The sequence below is a fragment of the Cetorhinus maximus genome, chromosome 1 (assembly GCF_964194155.1).
Source record: "Cetorhinus maximus chromosome 1, sCetMax3.hap1.1, whole genome shotgun sequence".
Lineage (NCBI taxonomy): Eukaryota > Metazoa > Chordata > Chondrichthyes > Lamniformes > Cetorhinidae > Cetorhinus > Cetorhinus maximus.
In genome coordinates this window covers 205,107,494-205,129,147 of record NC_135879.1, presented here as the reverse complement: position 1 = coordinate 205,129,147, position 21,654 = coordinate 205,107,494, and the positions used below count along the sequence as shown (strand labels likewise).

At 41.1% G+C, this 21,654-nt stretch overlaps 1 protein-coding gene across 2 annotated transcripts in view; it reads left to right on the top strand.

The window, feature by feature from the left end:
- Positions 1-21,654, top strand: part of wdr7 (WD repeat domain 7) — a 748,403-nt gene that overhangs the window by 183,190 nt on the left and 543,559 nt on the right. The gene's annotated exons all lie outside the window — the stretch shown is intronic.

The window sequence follows — 21,654 nt, the reverse complement described above, 5'->3', positions numbered from 1 at the left end:
ATATTACAAAATGCCTCATTCTAATTGAAATTGATTCATTGCTAATTTTCATGAATGTGCCTGAAATGCCTTGATGGGCAATGCAGAATTTTTTATTGATGAAGGCTAAAGCAGGGCATCACTAAGACTGAAGAAAATGGGATAAATCAATAAATGATGCTAAGCTTGGATAATAATGCTGTATATTGAGGAAGAGAAAACTGAAGGTGGTGATGAGTTTTGTTATTTTGGGAGTCAGGCAACTGATTAGTTAACTGGTACAATGTATTTGGATCTCAGAGCAGTGAGAATATAGTGATGGTGTATTTGGAGCATAGAGAAGAAAAAGGAGCATTGATCATGAGCAATACTTGCACACGTCTACATCACTCTCTTTGAGCTATTGCAACATTTTAAATGAGCGCTGAACTTGTGTTGATTTGTATCTCATTTTGTCTGCATCGTACAGAATATGGAAAATATTATTTCTAATGACAAAGCAGGAAAACAATGTGGTTCATTCTTTAGTGCTAAAATGAGTTGTAAATGAATGTATTTAAAAGAAAATCAACAAGCTTGCAATACAGCATTTATCTACATCCTTTAGGTGATCTACTTAATGTTTATTCACAGCCTGCATTATATGTAGTGTTACAATTACTTTTAATTTCTGCTGTGAATTTTTAATAGCATGGTTTTATAGTGCAATTAGAGATAATAGCATTGGAAATGGCAAACATTACTCAGGCTTCCAAACATGGATCTATATGGCTTTAAAGGCCTGTTGGGGTCTGGAGCAGCTTCAGTTATGTCTTCACCTATGTGAGAACAATTATGAAGATGAAGGGTTAATCACAATGAAAAGTGGATGCCACCATCACGGATTTTGCAGTACTCCTGTGCAGATATTAAAACTACAGCTGAAAAGCATGAAATGTCTTGGAAAATAGAAGAAAATTGACACCCTATTGGTGAGCAGTGTTTCCTGCTTCTGTGAAGAGACTCTGCCTTGGAAATGATGTTTAAAATAGCTCATGAAATAGATGTCAAGAAGCACACAGACTGTGAGCAGATGAGTTCAACTTGCAAGATTTCAAGAAGTCATGCCGTAAGAATTTATTGGAATGAAGTATTGGTTTTGATCCCCTTGGGGATGTGGGTACTATATTTTGCACCACTCATAAATGCAGAGGTTTTATCAAATGTCAGGTGTACAGTTTCTTGAAAATGGGTTTTTGTTTTACAGGATGTTGGAAAATCCCAAGGTTAAATGTTGAGTTTTGTTTTCAGTTGACTTAAAATTCAAGCCTACAAAATCTCTTTGCCATTGCAAAACCCAGGCCATATGGCGAAACTGCGTTTGCCATCATTACACCACTGAAATTGACAGCAACTTCTGGAGTTGGCGCAAGAAGCTATTGTCAGTGATCCTATATTACTCCAGAGGGTGCTTTGTTGTGGTCCCCACAGAGTACAATCGCTAAGCAGTGAATTCATGAAAGTCTCCACTTAAATGCTGTTAGTATTGCTGTGAAACCTTGTTGAATTATAACTTGGTTTTAATGGTGTACCAACTTCATAATTAGTACTAAATGTCCTCACTGGTCCTGAAAAGCCAATTTTTTGTTTGTGGTTTGTCATATTTTTCCATAATGATATAATATAAATTTTAGAACTTTATTTAGCTTTTATCTTTATCCAATCACCATTTATTTCACTACCTGAAAATGTAAATTAAAAGTTGAGGGATTTTAATTGCTTTTAACTACCTGGTTTGCTCTGAGAATGCTGCAATGTGATTGGCTGCTTACCTGCATGGTGACATCATTGCTGTTGTACACTGAGACATCATTGCTGTTGTACACTGAGAGATCCCCTTGACTTGACAACAGATTTAAACTTCTATTGGAAAAGGAGAAAAGCATCCCATAGAAATCATTAGATCTTTGTGGGCAGCTTTGTTCAAGGTCAGCTGTGCGTGTCCTTGCTTCACTACTGACTGCAACATCTGGGCTGTTTTTCTATCTCGGGTTATTTAGTTGAAGAAGCCCCGATTGTTTTTTTTAACATTACCTAAAGTGCTAAGTGTATTTTATTTGGAACGTCATATTCAGTTAGTGGATTTCAAAACATACATTTTCTAATACTGCAGCAGTTCTAACTCAGCAGTTGAATATCTTTGTTTGGGTTGAGCCTTAGCTCTGTTGTAAATAGATTGTGATACAAATTGTTACAGTTCCTTACAAAACAGAAATGATTAGTCCAGAAAAAAATACAGACTACTGAAAGATGAAATAATTTTTCTGCATGCTATGTCTCTTGCCTAGATTTCCCACCTTTCAAATGAGATTTCACATTTATTCATTGTAGATGAGCTTGATCATGTCTGTCCGTGCACACACACGTGCACTTTTTTTTGCAGGAGTCAGTAGATAATAATTGGGCAAGAACACTGACTACCATCTCCTGATTGCTTTTTCCTCTTTCCTACCCCCCTCCCTTTTTGACCAGGGATATTAAATGCTGAAGCCAATTATAGTGGTTCCACCACCGCCCTGGCTGAAGCTAGCCAACGGCAAAATGGTTAACTCTAAAACTTCACTGATCTGTATGACTCAACACTAGTTCATGTGATGATTTGGGAGAGCTCCAGCAATCAGATGATTTTTAAAAAATATATGTTTAGGCAGTGCATGTGTGCTGTCTTGACAGCTTGGTGACTAGCATTAAAGAAGATAGTTGCTCTGAACATTGACAGGACTAGCCTGTCCTTCCATTATAATTGTTCATATATGTGCTTTCAGCTGTTTTTTTTGCAGTGCCTTGTCTTAATTTTTCAGTGGATTGTTTAGTAAATGCTGAGTAGTTTATGCAACCATCCCCACCACATGAGGTTGTATCCAAGTTGATTTCCTTGCATTTGAATTTGGGTAGAATGCTTTGAGTGATGGAGGGTGAGGAAAATACTCCTGGAATTGCCTTGAAATTTTCATCAAAACAATGGCATAGTATGGTGTAATGCCAATTTCTAGCACAAAAAGATCCAGGAAATTTGCATATATCTGACTTGCACTGTGTTTCCACCATCATTTGTAATGATTCAGCAAAACCTCCACTGAGTTTTACTCATTAACATCGTAATCTATGCAAAAGAATGTGGGTTTCCTGCATTTATGCCAGTTGAGTGGGCTGCGGTTTAAATCTAAAATTTTACGTGCATCCGAACTCAAAGTCATATTTCTGTTGTTTAATATTTTGTAGAATAATACAGCATAGAATGAGGCCTTTTGACCCCTTGTACCTGTGCCAGCTTTTTGAAAGATCTATCCAATTAGTCCCACTTTCCTGCTCTTTTCCCCATAGTCCTGCAAATTCTTCCTTTTGAAATATTTATCCAATTTCTTTTTGAAAGTTGCCATTTTTGCTTCTACCACCCTTTCAGGCTGCACATATTGATGTGTAACACCTGCCCTTTTACCTTCCTCCCTCCTCACTGTCCAGGGCTCCAAACACTCCTTCCAGGTGAAGCAGTGATTTGCCTGTGCTTCTTTCAAACTAGTTACTGCATTCGCTGCTCAAACTGTGGTGGTCTCTACACTGGGGATACCAAACACAGATTAGGTGACTGCTTTATGGAACATATGTGTTCAGTCTGCAAGCAATACCCCAAGCTTCCAGTGGCCTTGTCATTTTAATTCTTCACCTTGCTTTTCACACTGGCATTTCTGTCCTCAGCCAACTGCACTGTTCCAGTGAAGCTCAACGCAAGCTTGAGGAACAGCACCTCATCTTTCGGATTAGGCACTTTACAGCCTTCAGGCCTCAACATTGAGTTCAGACTGCAATCTCAGTGTCTATTTTGTTTCCTTTTCTTTGCTTTTTTTTCTTTCAGTCAGCAGTATATCTGTTCCAGGTGTATTTTTTGTTTCTTGTCCATCACCATCCTCTTTGGCCTAGGAGGACTAAATCTTTTGTTATTCAATCTTTTTTGGCTTTCACTCAATCCTCAATAATAGACTTTTCTTTTGTCCTTGTCCCACTCGCCCCTTTGCTCAAAACCTATTACATTTCCAACTTTTCCCAGTTTTAATGAAGGATCATTGACCTGAAATATTAACTCTGTTTCTCTCCACAGACACTGGCATAACCTGCTGAGTATTTCCAGCATTTTCTGTTTTTATTTCAGATTTCCAGTACCCACATTATTCTGCTTGGATCTGACAGAAGAGGGAACTGATGCACCAACATGAGGATGGGCATACATTAATTGGTGTCCATTGCCTTTAAACAAAGTACAGCTCAACAAAAGTATTTAAACCCAGGGCTGTCATACCAACAGTTTTTTAAAAACAATATCACTTAAATGTTCAGAGAACCAAAAAGCCATGTGATATTCTAATATTCATCTTGCATTGCAGGCTAATGAGGGGCTAAAAATGAATAGTTTTATTGAATAACGATGATGGTCTAGTTAGATTTCACTTATAAATTTATAAATTTACAGTAACCTTATAGTTGATTTGCTTAAAACTAGTTGTCTTATTTAACTTGCAGTCATGCCATTTTAAGTTGCCAGAGAAAGTAACAATTAGATAGACACAATACAGTTATCACATTTAATAGGGTGTAGTGCAATGTTTTGTTTGAAAGTTTGAGTGGAACTTCTGTTTAAAGAAAGAAGCATAGTGCTTATGCCAACTCAACCTTCTAGTGCTGAACAGTACAATGGTTTTTGTAGGAGCTACAAGTCATGCTACTGACCACTCATGTAATATTGGCCAGGGCACAGCAGGATTCAGGAGAAAAATAACTCTTAAAATGGGACTTGCTACATTGATTCCCACCAATCATGCACGGCTATTACTGTGGAAGTCTTCCTCCTGAAAGTGAACCGGAAATCAAATTTTTTCCTTTCTATATCCTATTAATATCTCGAGATTTTCAAATCCATTAATCTGTATTCATTTTAATCAAAATTTATTACAGACTCTTTGTATTTTACTTTGTGAGTCCTCTCTTAAAAATGACTGCCTGCCATTTTGAAACTTTTCCAATAATGATTAAATCACCATGAGGCCATTTGACATCAATCGTGGATCATTGGTAGCATTCTTGCCTCTGACTCAGAATCAGGCTGCATTCCAGAGACTTGCATACGCAATTGAGGCTGACACTCCTGTCCAGCACTGAGGGAGCGCTGCATAGTCAGAGATGCCATCTTTCCGATGAAATATTCAACTGAGGCCCTGTTTGCCTTCTGAGGTGGGCGTAAAGAATTCATGGCACTGTTCTGAAGAAGAGCAAGAAAAGAATCCTCTGCGCATTGGCCAATTTTTATCCCTCAACCAATGCCCCTAAAATCGGTTATTTGGTCATTATCTCATAGAAGTTTGTGAGACCTTACTGTATGCAAACTGGCTGCCATATTTGCAGCATTAATACTGTGACTACATTTTAGAAAAATACTTAATTTTCTGCATAACACATAGGGACATCCTGATAAATGCAAATATTTATTTCTGGCTTGCTGACTGTCTCGTTAGCTATCTCTGTCTATGTCTTTCTTTCATTTCTTCACTGCTTATTTTATCATTCAATCGTGAAATATATCACTAGAAACACTAGGGATCGCATTTTTGGTGACCGGCATCACAATAAAAAATTTGCATACAGCATGAACTTTAATTTTATTTATAGGCCTTTTTTAAATTGCTTTTCTATTAGTTGAAGAGCATTGAAGGATAGACACAATAAAGTGTCTGACTTTGCATTAATGTTTATATGATTGCCCCTCTCCTGGCTGTGCACAAGCACAGTGGTGGTCTGTATTGGGCACCACTAAGTAGTTGATTTGAGGGGTGGAAATGGGAGTAGAGGGCACCTGGCTCTACTTGTTGTAAGCACACTGTGACCATCCAGTTAAAATGCTGACCAGGAATATGCAACACTGTTGTTTGGTGTATAGGAAAGAATGCTGAAGATAAATAAAGATCTCTCCCATAATGGATCTCCCATAATAAATAAAGATCTCTCCCATAGTGCCCTACCCGACTCTTCCCCACCCCATCCCCCCCCACATCCCCTCTGTTAGTTGGACTTTCATTTGCTCATTTAATCTCCGTGATATTTTGCACTGTAAGTTGCTTTAGCTGCATGATGGAAACAACCTGACACCCTTACTGTGATCTTACTGAATAGGGTAAGCAACTGTGTAGTTTCTCGACCAATCAGATGGAATGATTGTGAAATTAACAGCTTAAGAACGGAGAAGGAACTGCATGTTAAAATGGAGGAATTTAATATTGAATCAAGTACAGGAAGAGAAATAGAGAGGGAAAGCAAGATTGGATTAAGCGTGAGAAACAAGAGACAGAAAAGTTTAAAACAAAAATGCATTTCATTAAAAATCTTGAAGAACGATTAAAACCTGATGGAATGAGATCCTGGACATAATGGTTAATTTTCAGTACTGTAGGATTTGATATACCACTACTTTTCTTTGTTCTTTGTTCTTTGTACTCTTAGTAGGAGTAGTTACAAGCAGCTGCGGCAGCAGTAAGATTTGATGGGGGTTACAGATTACTCAAAGAGTCAAGGAATCATGGTCAGTCTCTCAATTCTGCACTGGATTGCCAGTCTGGATTCCGTATGCAAGTTATAAAAACAAAAAACTGCAGATGCTGGAAATCCAAAACAAAACAGAAATACCTGGAAAAACTCAGCAGGTCTGGCAGCATCGGCGGAGAAGAGCAAAGTTGACGTTTCGAGTCCTCATGATCCTGCAACAGAACTGACAGTTCTGTTGAAGGGTCATGAGGACTCGAAACGTCAACTTTGCTCTTCTCCGCCGATGCTGCCAGACCTGCTGAGTTTTTCCAGGTATTTCTGTTTTTGTTCCGTATGCAAGTGTCTGAAGTGAGGCTTGATCCAGAGTCAGAGGTGACAGTGCTAGCAATGACCTACCGTTGAAATGAAATGACCTCATGAAGATTTAACTATCATGAATTGAGAAATGACAGACCAATAGTTCAAATATAACAGGTAATCAGAATAAGTCAACATATGAACCATAACAGATGAGGTTGGTTTACTGATCCTGGATCAAATGCATATACAAATGAGGTGAGATGGTTTGTTCTCGATGGACTGCGGCAACAATCTCTTCAGCTTTGACTTCCTCTTGAGTTGGCTAGAGATGTTAAGCTGAAGCTAGCATTGATCCATATCTGAATGCCCTTCCCCCTCTGTGGATTTTCCCTACCCGGTACCCATTTATATATCATATCTCTGGGGCTGATGGATACATCATGTCAATCACACATTCAATTATATTGTTCCACCTAATTATATAGGATTACATAGGAAAAAACGGCACAGAAACAGACCGTTTCCCCCTGTGGGAATGTACCTCAACTGTGCTCAAACTGTATCCTCTTCAAAAACAACCATTGTTTTGTTACAATTTTGCTTGACAATTACATAGGATTTATGGCATAGTAACAGGCCATTCAGTCCAACCAGCCCACGTGAGCTTCCTCCGCATATCTTTCTAATCTAAATCTATCATCATTACCCTCCACTCCCTTCTCCCTCGTATGCTCATATGCCTCACTTTGCGCCAACCACTTCCTGTTAAATCACATATTTGCTCTTGGCTAAAGTTGCATTAGTATATAACGTTTTCATTCTATTCCCCTTTGAAAAATCACATGCAGACTGAAATTGCTATTATGTTAGGCAAATAACTAAGTACATGCTTTATCTAGTTTGTCAGATCCACAGTGTCCTTTTATTTTGGAGGATCCAATGACATTTAATCGTTTGTCAGATCCACAGTGTCCTTTTATTTTGGAGGATCCAATGACATTTAATCAAAATTAATGGTACTTACAGAAAGCTTATGAAGACAGAAAAGATTTGTACATTCAAGTGTGATCAACAAAGTAGTTTTTGTAATCACCATAAAACCCTTAAATACTGCTCATTTCTCTAGGGTAGAAACAGTTTAAAAACAAAGGCCTGTAGTATGGTTCTGATTTTTATGCAGCCTTGTCTTTGACATGTATTGAAAGACATCAATAGGATAAAGACTGTCCAAATCAAATGACTGAGAAATCCAGAGAAGTAAACTTTTTGTTTTGGCTGTATGGACTCCCCAAAAAATTTCATTCCTGACCCACTTCAGAACTTAACATGATTTTTTTATTATTCATTCATGGGACGTGGACATTGCTGGCTAGGCCAGCATTTATTGCTCACCCCAAGTTGCCCTTGAGAAGTTGGCGGTGAGCTGCCGCCTTGAACCGCGCAGGCCAGGTGGTGTAGGTACACCCACAGTGCTGTTACAGAGTGAGTTCCAGGATTTTGACACAGTGACAGTGAAGGAACGGTGATACATTTCCAAGTCAGTGAGTGGCTTGGAGGGGAACTTCCAGGTGATGGTGTTCCCCTGTATCCGTGAATTTAACTGTCCAAAAAGGCTGACTTTGTTAATATATAGTACGAGCAAGCTTCCAGTTGCATACTAGGCGAGGGTCACCTTGCTTGTTAAGGTAGTGGTTTTGTGTGTTATCTGGAGCTGAGTGGTAAGAACTCCAGCCCCCAGTATTGGTTCTATTCCGCTAAGTCTGTCAAAGAGCCAGATGCCCTGGAGTACTTTGGGCCTAATTAGCTCAGAGATTATATTACGAAGGCTATCACAGAGGATTGAATTTCTCATTACTAAGCATATTATCTTGAACCCAACCTGATCCCAAAGAGACTTCTTCCACAAAGAAGACAGCCACAAATTGGTCTTTAGATATCACCATACTATTTTCATGGGAGAGTCCATAAAAAAAAACACCTATCAATCCATAGTTCTGGCCAGATTCTCTGCATAATTATTTATTACATTGTTGACCCCCTCAACGGATGATAATTCAACCCCCTTTTAAATATATCAATTGACTCTGTATTAACTATATTTTCTGAGTTTCTGTCCCATGTATTTAATACCCATCCTAAAAGAAAATAAAGATTTTCAAAAGCACTAAACATTAATGGAATACCTTTGAAACCCAGGAAATGCGACATTTGATTTGTGCACAGCAAGTTCCTGATCCCTGGAGTTATTCTCATGAATGCTTTCTGCACTGTCTCTATTGGCGTCACATTTTTCCTAAAGTGTGGTGTCTAGAACTGGACGCAACTGAGTGTCTGATACAAGTTTAACATAACTTCCTTGCTCTTGTACTCGATGCCCTTATTAATAAAGATAAGATACTGCATACGTTATTAACCGCTCTCTCAGCCTGTCCTGCCACCTTCAATGACTTAAGCACATATACACCCAGGTCCTTCTGCTGCTGCACCCCCTTTAGTATTGTGCCCTTCATTTTGTATCTCCTCATTCTTCCTACCAAAGTGAGTTACTTCACACCTCTCTGCATTAAATTTATCTGCTGCTTGACTATCCATTCCACCAACCTGCCTATGTCCTTTTGCAGTTCGTTCACAATGCTTCCAAGTTTTGTATAATCTGCAAATTTTGAAATTATGCCCTGTACACCTAGGTCTAGGTCATTCTCCATTACAAATCTTCCTCCAGCACGAAAAGCATCTATTAGCATCTACTCTGTTTTCTATCATTCAGCCAATTTTGTATCCATGTTGCTACTGTCCCTTTTATTCTATGAGCTGTAACTTTGCTCACAAGTCTGTTGTGCAGCACTGTATCAAATGCCTTTTGCAGGCCCGTGTACACCACATCAACAGCATTACACTCATCAATCCTCTTCAAAAAAAATTCCAAGTTAGTTAAACATGATTTTCCCTTAACAAGCCCATGTGGCTTTCCTTAATTAAATTTGGGAGGTGCTGTTGGAGAAGCCTTGGTGAGTTGCTTCAGTGCGTCTGGTAGATGGCAGACACTGTAGCTACTATGCACCAATGGTTGAGGGACTGAATGTTCAGGATGGTGGATGGAGTCCCAATTGAATGAGCTGCTTAGTCCTGGATGGTGTTAAGCTTCTTGAGTGTTGTTGGAGCGATATTCATCCGGATAAGTGGAGATATGCCATCAGACTCCTGACTTGTGCCTTGTGGAAAGGAATTGGGCATTCGGGAGGTGAGCCTTTGCTGCAGAATATACAGCTTCTAAGCCATGGCATTTATGTTCACTTAAGTTTCTCATAGAATTATGGAGTGAAACAGCACAGAAACAGGCCCTTCGGCCCATCGTGTCCGTACTGGCCATCAAGCACTGATCTAATCCCATTTTCCAGCACGTTTCCCGTAGCCCTATATGCTATGACATTTCAATTGCTCATCTAAATACTTCTTAAATGTTGTGAGGGTTCCTGCCTCTACTGCTCCGTCAGGCAGTGTGTTCTGGGTGAAAAATTTTTTCCTCAAATCCCCTCTAAACCTCCTGTCCCTTACTTTAAATCCATGCCCCTCCGTTATTGACACCTCCGCTAAGGGAGAAAGTTTCTTCCTATCTATGCCCCTCATAATTTTGAGTATCTCTATCAGGTACCCACTCAGCCTAAGGAAAACAACTCTAGCCTATCCAGTTTCTCTTCAGAGCTGAAACACTCCAGCCTAGGTAACACCCTGGTGAATCTCCTTTGCACCCTCTCCAGTGCAATCACATCCTTCCTATAGCGTGGTGACAAGAACTGCACACAGTACTCCAGCTGTGGCCTATAACTAGCATTTTATACAGCTCCAACATAACCTCCCTGCAGTTATATTCTATGCCTTGGCTAATAAAGGCAAGTATCCCATATGCCTTCTTAACCACCTTATCTACCTGTGCTGCTGCCTTCAGGGATCTATGGACATGTACACCAAGGTCCCTCTGACCCCTGTACTTCCTAGGGTCCTACCATTCATTGTGTATTCCTTTGCTGTGTTAGCCCTCCCAAAACGCATCACCTCTCAGTTCTCAGGATTAAATTTCATTAGCCACTGCTCTGCCCATCTTACCAGCCCATCTATATCGTCCTGTAATCTAAGGCTTTCCTCCTCACTATTTACGACACCACCAATTTTCGTGTCATCTGTGAACTTACTGATCATACCTCCTATATTCGTATCTAAATCATTAATATATGCTACAAACAGCAAGGGTCCCAGCACTAATCCCTGCGGTACAGCACTCGTCACAGGCTTCCAATCACAAAAACAATCTTCAACCATCACCATCTGCCTCCTGCCACTAAGCCCATTTTGGATCCAATTTGTCAAATTGCCCTGGATCCCATGGGCTCTTACCTTCTTGACCATTCTTTCATGTGGGACCTTGGCAAAAGCCTTACTGAAGCCCATGTAGACTACATCAACTGCACTGCCCTCATCTACTCAACTAGTCGCCTCCTCGAAAAATTCAAATTTGTTAGACAATAAGTTTCTGATCAGTGGTGACCCACATGATGTTGATAGTGGCGGATATGGCAATTTAATGTCTGGAGGAGGTGCTCAGATTCTCTTTAGTTGGAATAAAAACAGAAAATGCTGGGAAAACTCAGCAGGTCTGGCAGTATTTGTGTAGAGAGAAACAGAGTTAACGTTTCGAGTCCATATGACCCTTCTTGAAGAAGATTGTCATCGCTTGGCAGCTATGTTGCCACTTATCAGTTCAAACTTGAATGTTGTTGAAGTTTTGCTGCATGTGGGTTCAGACTGTTACATCTGAGGAATTGTGATTGGAACCGAACATTGAGCAACCATCAACATCTCACCTGACCTTATGATTTGGAAACGATCATGATGTCAAGGGCAGTTACCCCAAACTGGAATTCAGCTCTTTTATTTCACTTTTTTGAACTAAGGCTGCAGTGGGGCCCGGAGATAAGGGGGCCTGGAAGACTCAAACTGGCCAGGTTATTGGTGAGTAAGTGCTGCTTGTTTGCATGTGATAGCATTGTCGACAACACCTTCCATCATTTTGATGATTGAGAGTAGACTGCTGGGGTGGTTTAGATTTTTTTTTCCTGCTTGTTGTGGACAGGCAATATGGAGGTACTTTTGTATTGTGTCAGGTAGATGTCATCATCGTAGCTGAATTGGAACAGCTCGTGTAGAGGCACAGCTTGTTCTGAAGCACAAGTCTTCACCACAGCCGAGATGTTGTCAGACCCCATAGCCTTTGCTACATTGAGTGTGCTCAGTCCTTTAGCACATAGAGTCAATCGAATTGGCTGAAGGTTGGCTGTTTGACAGTGGAGGCCTCAGGAGGAAGCCAAGATAGACTATCTTGTCACCTTTGGCAGAAGACAATTGCAAATGCTTTTGCATTGTCTTTTGCATTGATGTGCTGGGCTTTGCAATCATTGAGGATGGAGATGTTCATTCAGTAAGGGGCACGTGAGGAGATTATGCTGGAGTGAGATGGAGAACGAGTGAGTAGTGAATTAGAGAATTTGGTGCACAGGGGAAAGAAATCTGTTATATGTAGGAATTATTCAGTCGGGAACAGGAGCAGCTGAGTAGAAACGGACCTGGGTGTAAACCTCGCCTTCGGAACTGAGATTGAAAATAAATCACACAGTGACATCACAGGAAGACCATAAATTGGTTGGTAAGAAACTGCTGTTATGGAATGTCTTTAAATAGCTGTAAGTTAGAAAAGTGTATTATTTTTAAAGTAGCTGCTATTGGATTTGAGTAAGAAAAACATTTGGAATAAGTGGAGGTCAGGGCCAGTAATGCAAAGTAATATAAGTAAACCAAAGTTAAAGTTAATGTAAAGGAAGTAAAGTTAAGACATGGCAGGGCAGTTCGATCGTGTGCAGTGCTTGCCCTGTAATATGTGGGAAGTTGCGGACACTACTAGTGACCTAGACGACCACATGAGCAGGAAGTGCTGCCAGCTACAGAAACTTGAGCTCGAGCAGCAGCTCGAGTCATTGTAGCACATCCGCTTGGTGAGAGCAATGTGGATAGCTCACTCAGAGGGGTGGACGTACCTCAGGTTAGGAGCATGGAGGCAGAAAGGGAATGGGTGACTGCCGGGCAGTCCGAGAGAACTAGGCAGGTAGTGCAGAAGTCCCCTGGGATCCTGCTGACTAATCGGTTTTCTGTTTTTGATACTGGTGAGGGCATTGGTTCCTCGGATGAGCCAAGTTTGTAGCACCATGAGTGGCTCGGCTATACAGGAGGGTAGGAAGAAGAAAGGAAGGGCAATAGGGATAGGGGATTTGTTAGTTAGGGGAACAGACAGGCATTTCTGCAGACGTAGACACCATTCCAGGATGGTATGATGCTTCCCTGGTGTCAGGGGCAAGGATGACACCGAACAGCTGCAGGACATTATTCTGGGGGAGGGCGAACAGCCAGAGGTCGTGGTCTAAGTTGGTACCAATGACTTGAGTAGGAAGGGGGATGTGGTCTTGCAGATAAAATTTAGGGAGATAGGTAGAAAATTAGCAAGCAGGATCTCAAAAGTAGTAATCTCCGGATTACTCCCAGTGCCATGTGCAAGTGTGTACAGAAATAGGAGGATAAGGCAGATGAATGTGTGGCTCAAAAGATGGTGCAAGAAGGAGGGCTTTATATTCCTGGGACATTCGGACTGGCTCTGGGCGAGATGGCACCTGTTCAAGCTGGTCAGGCACCTCAACAGAGTCAGGACTGAGTTCCTTGTGCAGCATTTTGCTAGTGCTTTTGGTTGTGGGGGGGTGCGGGGGGGGCTGGGTGGGGGGCGTGGAGGGTGCTTTAAACTAACTTGGCAGGGATGTGGGAACCAGGAGAGAATATTAGAGAGGAATACCAGGGTGCACAAAATACAAGGAGAGACAGATAGCACTAGTATAGAGAATAGTAAGTGAATCGGCAGAGTCAGAGTGAGGGAGAAAGTAATGAAGTCTAAATCAGGGTTACTGTGCATGTATGTGAATGCACGGAGTATAGTGAATAAGACTGGTGAGTTACTGATGCAGATTGCAGTGTGGAATTATGTTGTTGTGGCAATAACAGAGACCTGCCTCAAGGAAGGGTGTTAAATATTCCTGGGTACAAGGTGTTCAGGAAAGATAGGGCAGGGAGAAGAGGAGGAGGGATAGCTGTATTGGTTAAGGAGAGCATTGCAGTGCTGGAGAAAGAGGATGTCCCAGAATGTTCAAGGACAGAATCAATCTGGCAAGAGCTAAAGAACAAAAATTGCTTGATTTGGTGTATAGGCCACCAAATAGTGAGAAGTATGTAGAGGAACAAACCTGCAGCGAAATTAGAGAGTTGCAAACATTTATTGAGTATGGTTATAATGAGGACTTGAACTACCCGAATATAGACTAAGATAGTGCTAGTGTAAAGGGCAGGGAGGGGCAACAGTTCCTAGAGTGTGTTCAGGAAAATTTTCTACAGCTGTATATGTCCAGTCCAACAAGAAAGGAGGCACCACTAGACCTGGTTCTTGGAAATGAGGTGGGCCAATTAGTTCAAGTGTCAGTGGAGGAACATTTAGGAGACAGTGATCATTGTATCATAAGGTTTAGGAAGATGATAGAAAAGGACAATGGGCAATCCAGAGTCAGAATAATTAAGTGGGGGAGAGCCGACCTCAATGGGGCAACTACGGAGCTGGCCGGAGAGACTGGAACCAAAGTTTGGTGGGAGAAACTGTGGCTCAACAATGTGCTACCTTCAAGGAAGAAATGGCTCGGCACAGTCAAGGTATATTCTCTCAAAACGGAAAAGTATGGCAAACAAAACTAGAGCTCCCTAGATGAAAGTTGTGATAGAAATTAAGATGAAGAAGAAAAAGTGTGCTCATGACAGGTGTCAGGTAGAAAATACAATTGAGAACCAAGCTGAACACAGAAGGTTCGGAGGAGAGGTGAAAAAGCATATGAGAGAAGCGAAGAGGGATTATGAGAAAAGACTAGCAGCCAACATAAAAGGGAATCCCAAAATATTTTTAGGCACATAAATGGTAAAAGGAGAGTAGGGCCGATTAGGGATCAAGAAGGGGATTTACATTTGGAGGCAGGGGGCACGGCTAAGGTGTCAAAGTAATGTTTTGCATCTGTCTTTACCAAGGAAGCAGATGCTACCCAGGCCATGAAAGAGGAGAACTAGAAGGGTTCAAAATTAGTAAGGAGGAGGTATTGGATAAAGTGTTGGTACGTAACGTTTACAAGGCACTGGGACCAGATGAGATGCATCCAAGGATATTGAAGAAGGTGAGAGTGGAAATTGCAGGGGCACTGGCCATAACCTTTCAGTCTTCTCTATACTCAGGGGAGGTGCCAGAAGACTGGAGAATTGCAAACATTGTTCCCTTGTTCAAAAAAGTTTGTAAAGGGTAAGCCAGTAATTACAGACCAGTCAGTTTAACTTCGGTTGTGGGGAAGCTTCTAGGAACGATTATTCGGGATAAAATTAATAGTCACGTGGAAAAATGTGTGTCAATTGGGAAGAGCCAGCATGGATTTCCAAAGAGAAAATCATGTTTAACTACCTTGCTAGAGTTTTTTGCAGAGGTAACAGAGGGGGCCGATGAAGGTAATGCTGTTGGTATGGTGTACATGGGCTTTGAAAAGGCATTCGATACAGTGCCGCACAACAGACTTGTGAGAAGAGTTATAGCTCATGGAATAAAAGGGACTGTTGCAATGTGGATACAAAATTGACTGAGGAATACGAAGCAGAGAGTAATTGTTAATGGATATTTTTTGGGCTGGAGGAAGGTTTGTAGTGGAGTTCCCCAGGGGTCAGTATTGGGACTGAAATAAAACAGAAAATGCTGGAAAAACTCAGCATCTGTGGAGAGAGAAAGAGTTAATGTTTTGAGTTCTTATGACTATTATTCAAGGTATTGGGAGATTTGATAAAGGTGTTCAAAATCATGAGGGGGCTGGGCATAGTACAAAGGGATAAACTGTTCCTGCTTGTAAAAGCATTGAGAGCGATGTTCAAAGTGATTTGCAAAAGAAGCAAATGCAACATAAGAAGAAACTTTTTAACACAGCGAGTTCGCGTCAGGGATGCACTGCCTAGAAGTATGGTGGAGGCAGGTTCAATCGAGGCACTCGAGGGCATTAAATGATTATTTAAATAGAAACAATGTGCAGGGTTACAGGGAAAAGGCAGGAGAATGGCACTGAGTCATAATGCTCATTCAGAGAGATGATGCAGACACGATGGGCTGAATGGCCTCCTCTTGCACTGTAACAATTCTGCGAAATACTTTGGCAAAAATAGCAGATGAATGCTTATGTTTGCATAGCGTTCCTTAGTCTCTAAGAAGTTACATTAAAATGCCTGTATTTTTCATATTTAAATGATTGGTAATTCTTCTCTTTAAAAACAGAGCTACCGTAGTCCTTCAAAGCACACCAAATAAAATGTCAAAAATTTAAAGTTTCTGAGGAGGCTCAAACAAACATGTGCTATTTTGGGTGTCCTGTGCACAATTATTAATCTCTAAATTTGATCTTGCTGAAAAATGTTCTTTTCTGTACATTAGCTTCAGCTTATTGATGGTGAAAATGCCGATGGTGAAAATGCCTATGACAAGATGACCGTACATCTTCACATGTCATGAAGTCGACATTCAGACTGCTTTTGAGTTATCAACCACGGCTGGTCAATGTCAGCTTTTTCTAATTTTCTAGTTCGTAGAATTGCAGAATGGTTACAGCACACCGTGGCAATTTGGCCCGCTGTGTCCACGTTGGCACTCTGCAAGAGCAACTCAGCTAGTCCCTCTCCCCAGCCCTTTCCCTACAGCTCTGTGTTTTTGTGTCATCAATTGCTTATCCAATTTCCTTTTTCGCAGATATGCTTTCAGTTTTGGCTTTGTATAAGTGAAAGTGGAAGTCCATGGAATTGAGGGGAAAGTAATAGTGAGGATACAAAATTGACTTTGTGACAGGAAGCAGAGGGTGATGGCATATGGATGTTTTTCATTTTGGGAGGCAGTTTGTGCTGATGTTCCCTCAGGGTTAGCTTTGGGTTCATTACTCTTTTCAATTTTTATAAACAACCTAGACTCAGTGTTATAAAATATGCAACTGATACAAAATCTGGCAAAGTAGTAGACAGTGACAGGGATACTTTTAGACTTCAGGATGACAGACAGCATAGTGAAATGGGCAGAAGCATGGCAGGTGGAGTTCAGTTTGGAGAAATGCAAAGTGATGCACTTTGGGAAGACAGACAATATACAATTAATGACATGATTTTGGAAAGTTTGGATAAGCAAAGAGACCTTGTTCTCCATATTCACAAATCCTGAAAGGTGGCTAAATTATGTTTTAAAAAGCATATGGTTTTAGAAATAGGGGCATTAAATATGAAAGCAAAGAGATCGTGCAAGAACTTTATAAATCATTGCTTAGGCTTCAGCTGGAGTACTGTGCACAATTCGGTGCACCATATTTCAGGAAAGATGCAGCGGCCTTAGGGTACAGAGGAGATTTGCCAGGATGTTACCAGGGATGAGGAAGTTCAGTTATGAGAGGATAGAAAAGTTAGAACTGTGGATTTCAGTTTTGAAGTACTTGCTGTGTGAGAGAGGTTTTTCTCACATCGCATTTGCCTCATTTGCACATCACTTTAAATTGTGTCCCCTCATTCTCAATGCTTTTACATTGCGGGAACAATTTCTCCCAATCCACTCTGTCCGGACCCCTTGTGATTTTGAACAGATCTGTCAAATCTCCACTTAGCCTTCTCCTTTGCAGGGAGAACAGCCCCATCTTATCCAATCTAACTGAAGTTTCTCATCCATGGAACCATTCTTGTAGACCACTTCTGCACTCTCTCCAATGCATCCACATCCTTCTTAAAGTGTGACACCCAGAACTGTACACAATACTCCTGCTGAGTTTTAACTAGTGCCCGATACAAGTTCAGCATAACCACCTTGCTCTTGTACTCTATGCCCCTATTAATAAAGCCTAGGATACTGTATGCTCTAACTGTTCTCTCCATCTGTCTTGCCACCATTAAGCACAAATATACCCAGGTCTCTTTGCTCTTGCACACCCTTTAGAGTTGTATCCCTTATTTTATATTGTCTCTCCATGTTCTTCCAACCAAAATGTATCACCTTTCACTTGTCTACATTAAACTTCATCTGCCACCTATCTGCCCACTTCACTGACTTGCCTATCTCCTTTGAAGTTCTACACTGTCCTCCTCACAGCTTACAATGTTTCCAAGTTTTGTATTATCAGCAAACTTTGAAATTGCCCCCTGCACACCAAAATGTAGATCATTAATATATATCAGGATAAACAAGGGTCCCAATACCGACCCCTGGGGAACTCCACTATAAACCTTCCTCCAGTCCGAAAAATATCCATTAACCATTACTCGCTGTTTCCTATTACTCAAGTACATCATATCAACAGCATTACTGTCATCAACACACTCTGTTAGCTCTTCGAAAAACTCCAAAAAATTAATTAAAATCATGTTCTCTTAAGAAATCCATGCTGGCTCTTCCTAATTAACCCACATTTTCCCACTTGATCATTAATTCTATCCCAAATAATTGTTTCTAGAAGCTTCCTCACCACCAAAGTTAAACTAACTGGTCTGTAATTGCTGGGCTTACCCTACAACCTTTTGTGAACAAGGGTGTAATGTTTGCAATTTTCCAGTCCTCTGGGAGTTTGTTTTATTGTATTGGAAATATATTATCTCACAATGGAATCACTGAAATCAGAAAATATATAAATGTATGGTTTGCAGGAACAGGTGTACGGAGCCAATTTTCTTCTCTACTGTGGACCGAACTGACTGCCCTCATTTTGGCATTTCTAATCTGTACTGTTCTTATTCATTATTGATGTCATTTCTCACATTTTCCAGCGGATGTCGATTACTCTAGTATGGATGTCATGGCTACAAACCAAAAACAGCTTTCAATGTTACGGAAGATAGCCAGGTATTCTAAGTCGCCCAGAATTGGCCAAAGGTTTATATCTCGCAACACAGTTGTAGACTATTGGAAAATTCGAAGTATTCCCTGTATGATTCTAATTATTTGAAACCCACAAAAATTCTGAAGTAAAGCTAGTTACTGCATTCATTCTGTATCTTGAGAAAACAGCTGCCACTAATTGTAAAGAAAACAAACCTTCACCATATGCAACAACAGTGTTCCCACAACACTCAAGAAGCTTGACACCATCCAGGACAAACAGCCCGCTTGATTGGCACCACAAACATTCACTCCCTCCACCACCGATGCACAGTAGCAGCAGTGAGTACCACCTAGAAAATGCAGTGCAGGAATTCACCAAGGCTCCTTAGACAGCATCTACCAAACCCACAACCACTACCATCTAGAAGGACAAGGGCAGCAGATAGATGGGAACACCACCACCTGGAAGTTCCCCTCCAAGCCATACACCATCCTGACTTTGAAATATATCACTGTTCCTTCACTGTCGCTGGGTCAAAATCCTGGAACTCCCTTCCTAACAGCATTGTGGGTGTACCTGCAGTACATGGACTACAGCGGTTCAAGAAGGCAGCTCACCACCACCACCTTCTCAAGGGCAACTAGGGATGGGCAATAAATGTTGGCCCAGCCAGCGAAGCCCACATCCTGTGAACGAATAGAAAAAAAACAGTTAAGTTCTTTTGAGGGAAATTTGTGTTTTTAAAATCTGCAGTTATGTCTCCTATTTGTTCTATATAACTTCAGGGAATGAACATTAAACGCAAACACATGTCACTATGGTTTTGAAAACTGACAACTCGTCATAAAACTTTTCTGCCTCAAGTTTATATGACAGCAACAAGAAGAGAAGTAAAAACAAAAATACCTGGAAAAACTCAGCAGGTCTGACAGCATCTGCAGAGAGGAATACAGTTAATGTTTCGAGTCCGAATGACTCTTCATCAGAACTAATAGAAAAGAGGTGAAATATAAGCTGGTTTAAGAGGGGGTGGGACAGGTAGAGCTGGATAGAGGGCCAGTGATAGATGGAGATTGCCAAAAGATGTCATAGACAAAAGGGCAAAGAGGTGTTGACTGTGGTGATATTAGCTAAGAAATGTACTAACGGTGACATTAAGGGTAGAAAGCAGGACGAGCAATGTACAGATAGCCCTAGTGGGGGTGGGGTAGGGGGAAGGGATCGAAATAGGCTAAAAGGTAGAGATAAAACAATGGATGGAAATACATTTAAAAATAATGAAAATAGGTGGGAAAAGAAAAATATATATAAATTATTGGAGAAAGGGGGTGGGGATGGAGTAGAGAGTTCATGACCTAAAGTTGTTGAACTCAATATTCAGTCCGGAAGGCTGTAAAGTGCCTAGTTGGAAGATGAGGTGCTGTTCCTCTAGTTTGCGTTGAGCTTCACTGGAACATTGCAGCAGGCCAAGGACGGACATGTGGGCATGAGAGCAGGATGGTGTGTTGAAATGGCAAGCGACAGGGAGGTCTGGGTCATGCTTGCGGACAGACGAAGGTGTTCCGCAAAGCAGTCACCCAGTCTGCATTTGGTCTCTCCAATGTAAAGGAAACTGCATTGAGAGCAGCAAATGCAGTAGACTAAATTGAGGGAAGTGCAAGTGAAATGCTGCTTCACTTGAAAGGAGTGTTTAGGCCCTTGGGCGGTGAGGAGGGGGTAAAGGGGCAGGTGTTAGTAAGTTTTGTGCTGACAGTCTCCTACTACTTGCTTTGGTTATAACTGCCTTTAGTTTCAGCCTCCTACCAACTTGATTCTGTCAGAATCCAGACCTGCCCTTCAACTAAGGCACTAAACTAAGGGATTAAAGGCAGAAAAGTCACCAGGACCTGATGGCTTGCATCCAAGGGTTTTAAAGGAAATGGCTGCAGTGATAGTGGAGGCATTGGTCGAAATATTCCAGAACTCTCTGGATTCTGGCAGGGTCCCAGCGGATTGGAAAACCACTAATATGATACCCCTGTTGAAGAAGGGAGGGAGACAAAAAGCAGGAAAATATAGGCCAGTCAGCCTAACATCTGTAGTTGGGAAAATGCTCCAGTCGATTATTAAGAAAGAAATAGCAGGACATTGAGAAAAGCATAAAGCAATCAAACAGAGTCAGCATGGTTTTGTGAAAGGGAAATCATGTTTGACAAATTTGCTGGAATTCTTTGAGGATATAACAAGCAGAGTTGATAAAGGGGAACCGGTAGATGTAGTGTATTTGGATTTCCAGAAGGCATTCAATAAGGTGCAACATAAAAGGTTATTGCACAGTATTGGGGGTAATGTATTAGTATGGATTGAGGATTGGTTAACACACAGAAGACAGAGAGTCGGGATTAATGGATCTTTTTCAGGCTGGGAAGACGTAACTAGTGGAGTGCCACAAAGATCAGTCCTAGGGCCTTCATTATTTTCTATCTATATTAATGACTTGGAGGGGGCAGAGTGCAGTGTATCCAAATTTGCTGATGATACAAAAATAGGTGGGAAGGCATGTTGCGATGAGGACATAAGGAATCTGCAAGGGGCCATAGGTTGAGGGAGTGGGCAAAAACTTGGCAGATGGAGTTTAATGTAGGAAAGTGAGATCATGCACTTTGCTAGGAAAAATCAAAAGGCAGACTAAATTTTATATGGAGAGAGACTCCAAAAAAGTGCAGCACAGAGGGATCTGGGTGTTCCTGTGCATGAAACACAAAAAGTTAGCATGCAGGTGCAGTGAGTAATTAAGGTGGCAAATGGAATTTTGGCCTGTATTGCTAGAGGT